The following is a 3,994-nucleotide window of genomic DNA, read 5'->3' as shown; positions in this document are numbered from 1 at the left end:
TCCAGCCAGCTTCCAGGCTCCTCCCAATGCAGAATGGTCTCCATTTTTTTATATTGGCCTTCTGAATACTGTCAACCATTCATGGCACCATGTAAACACTCGTGCAAAATTCACTCAATTGCAACAAGAGAAGATATTATTACATTTATCTTTGCCTCCCACGTGTACAGCATGGTCTTTCTTTAAATCTAAAAGTAATATTTTTAAACAAAAAATAAATGCCAAGTATGGTGATATACACCTTTAATCCCAGCACTCCGAAAGCAGAGGGAGGCATATATCTGAATTTGAGGCCAGCCTGATCTACAAAGCAAATTCCAGGACAGCCAGAGCTACATAATAGAGAGATGTTTTCTCAAAGCAAACCAAAAATAATTAAATAAAATATGGATACCTTATAAAATTGAAAAAAAGTGACATTGTAATCACAATCTACCCACTTTTCTCTGAAATTGAGGACATCAAAAATATATCTGAGCAAACTGTATCTTCTTTGGTTATATTGCATTTAAGTCAAAAATTGAAGACAAATTCCAGGGGGAAATAATGGGAAGTAACATGAAAGGGGGTTAAGAGTGAAATCTTGGCCGGAGTAAAAGGGTTCAGTGGGTAAAGGTGCTTGTTATAGAAGCCTGGCAACCTGAGTCCAATCCCCGGAACAAAATGGAATCAAGAACTAAATTCACAGAGTTGTCCTCGACCCTCCAGAAACACTCCATGGCACCTGTCCATCTCCTGTCCCCATATTAACATGTGCAAGTGTACTCACATGTGTGTGCGCACACACACACACACACACACACACACACACACACACATACCACCACCGCCAACAAGAACAACAACACCACCAACAACAAAGAACTGAAAATCTAGAGATGATTTCACCCACTGTTTCAACATATACATGAGGAAAATGAGGATTTCCTATCCTATAAATTGGAATTTGAGCAGTAATCATTACTAACTATCTATGAATTTGACATCAAGTCAATAATATTAAAATCAAATTATTTCTAGATATCTACCAATCTGAGAAGTCGTTTTTGTTACAACTACCTAATCTTTTCCCTGCCATATTTCCTCAAGAAACGTCCATACTAATTCCTATTCCTGGTAAATGAATACTATAATAGCAGCATAAAATAAAACAAGGTACAAAAAACAAAGTTGCAAATACAATGCTAGCTGATAGACAAAACTTCCCAGGTCCTAAGAGATATAAAACTTCAATTATTACAAGACAAAACATGATATAGCATTATTCTATTTTCACTTTGGGTGGAATAAATATAAATTATACAAATAAAAAGTAGTGTGACTTTCTAGGAAATTTACTGAATTGAAGAATACGAAACTTGCTCTGGACTTTGGTTCCTGTTCTACTTCTTCGTTTTTAATAATTTGAACGCTTTTCCTTCTCCAAAATGAGACCATTGGTCTAAGTTGACATTTCTCAAACATAAGCCTGCAGATATGTTGAGGAAAGATAGTTTTGCCTATTCCTATTAGAAATACTCTTAATTTTATATTTTCATTTCTATGGTAACTTATTTAATATTTCCCAGAGGTATATTCTTCTGATCAAATACTACTACTCTGTTTCTTTTTGTCTGGCTATGTTTGTGCTTGTTTTGATAGCTGAATGAAAAATAACATGAGTGTTATAAATATAAATTCTCAGAACAAAAAAGAAAAAGTAGAAAGCCCCTCAAAGACAGGAGTTCTAAGACAAAGGATATGTTCCTGCTAACCAAAGTCTCTGTATAAAAGGTTTAGGACAAGGAGAAGGGATTCCTCACACATGTTCTAAGTATAAGGAGTTTATATACTAGCTTTACATGTATGTCTTTAAAATGCATACATTATATTTTACAATCCATATTTTCTTTTTTTTTGCCAAAAACCAGATTTGGTTTAATATTGCAACAATAGAAAACAAACCCAAGCACTACACACTTAACAAACATACTACAACCCAGGAAAGGGGACATGCAGAGGCTACAGTCATAAGCTAAATCTTTACAGGGGACCACAGAACTGCCTATGACCCCGTTGTGGCGGTGGCAGTAGAAGCAAGTACTATATCTGGAGATGCCAGTTCCCACCCCAGCAAAACCTTATTTTCACACACAGTAAAAGGCATAATCACTTAAGAGTATGCAGTCCTCACAAGGAAAAGGTGGACCTGCTGCGTTTTGGTGGCTTCACTGGCTCTTTTTCCAAGCTGCTAGTATAGTACTACAGCAACAAATAACAAACAAGGCCTCATGGCTTCTGGCTGATCCGGGCACCTTCAAGGGCACAGATGTGAATTCCCATCAGTCTCAGTCTTGGCTGCAGTTCCGTATCTCACTCCAAGGAGTAGGTAATGACAGCATCTACTCACACCTGAGATTCCCTTTATCCTTGGGTCTTATTTAGGACGCTGTTCTTGTGAACACACATGGGGTACAGCATGTTATCCTCCAGGTGTGGGGGCGGAAAGGTGCAGGCTGGCAGCAGGAAGAGGGCAATCACTTTCCCCTTCTTCTCAGGTACCCAGGCTTGTCCAGCGTGGAACTGAAGCCGAACCCAACCTCTTGAGTCTGCTGGAAGGCTTCTCCCATGGACCACACACCACAGATCCCCGTTTGTCTCGGGTGTTGTAATGGACTGCAGGGCCTCGTTCTTGTTAGCATTGGCTGCAATCCTCGACCAAGACGCCAACACTGCCTCAGAGGCGGTTGTGGTCACAACCGTTGTGCTGACCTCTTTCATAGAGGACAGGAGGTTCAGTAAGGGCGGGCATCTGCTCCTCTGGTACAGGGACCACTTCAAGAGGCACTATCACCTGAGGACAAGTCTCTTGTCCCTCCTCCGTCTCCGTCTTCAATTTTTTCCTACGCATCTTCACCCTGGCCTCTCTCGGTGTGTCAGGAATGTTCTCTAATTCAGTCATTTGTTTGGGGTAAGAACTTGCAAGGAGTCGTTTGTAAGTCTCTAATTTCTGGCCTTTGCTGCTCAGCTTCTGCTTCTTGCACCATTCTCGCAAAATGTCTCGGTGAATCAGGTTCACTGGGGGCAGATAATCCGGTAGAGGAGGAACTGCTATTATTTTCCTAGGAGTGGGTTTTGGAGTCTCAGCATCTCCTGCTTTCTTGTTTGATTTACAATCGTCCTCTTTTGCTGTCTTGTTTGCTCTTTTTTTCTTTGCAGGGGGCTTTGCAAAGGATGTGCTCGGTTGACTAGACATCAGGCAGTCCACTTCTCTTGGCTCTCCTGTGCTGCTCAACTCCTTGTTTCCAGCATCCTCCATCTTCGAATTAGATGAAACCGCCGCAAGAAAATTCTCCCACCTTCCAAATCTACAATCCATATTTTCATATTACATTCTCTATTATAATATTTTACAGTCTTATTTTAATGGCTCCCTCATATAATTTAAGTTGACACCATGGATCATTAAGATTTCTTCTGCCTCAAAAAATGGTATCTAGGCTACTCAATTAAGAAAAACTAGATGAGATAATCTCTTGGCCCCTTGTGGTAGTGGCATTCCATGGCTATAATAGGAGAACTGTGAACTGCCTCAAAAGATGCTACAGTCAGAGCCCAAGTGAACTGATTGGGAGAATAAACAATATGCAATGAACGATTCCCTCCTTTTTAGGATATAATCCAAATATGCATATCAGTTTTGTGAGTTTTCAGTGTAGAGACAATATTCCAAAGTACCAACAAAATTGGGAAAATAACCTCACATTATATATAATATATATCCAAGCTAGTTTCCTGACATTCATGAAATTTCTTTGGAAGTCATCTCTGTCATTTGTCATGAAGGGCAAATATGTGACACACTGAACCTGGCACAGCAGGCATCACAGGGACAGGGAAGGAAGCAGAAGATTTTCCTTTCTCATTTCAAAAATATGCTGTCTCACAATGTTTTTTTTTAAAAAAAATCAATGAAAACCTGAATATCAGAAACCATAGAAGAAATATTTTTGTT

At 39.6% G+C, this 3,994-nt stretch overlaps 1 pseudogene; it reads right to left on the bottom strand.

The window, feature by feature from the left end:
- Window positions 1-2,403: 2,403 nt before the first annotated feature.
- LOC121437348 lies at window positions 2,404-3,301 on the bottom strand (annotated as a pseudogene).
- Between the last annotated feature and the right edge of the window lie 693 nt (window positions 3,302-3,994).

This window comes from Microtus oregoni, unplaced genomic scaffold (genome assembly GCF_018167655.1).
Source record: "Microtus oregoni isolate MIOR12 unplaced genomic scaffold, Mior012 000052F_000, whole genome shotgun sequence".
Classification (NCBI taxonomy): domain Eukaryota; kingdom Metazoa; phylum Chordata; class Mammalia; order Rodentia; family Cricetidae; genus Microtus; species Microtus oregoni.
This window is presented reverse-complemented; position numbering and strand designations above follow the sequence as displayed.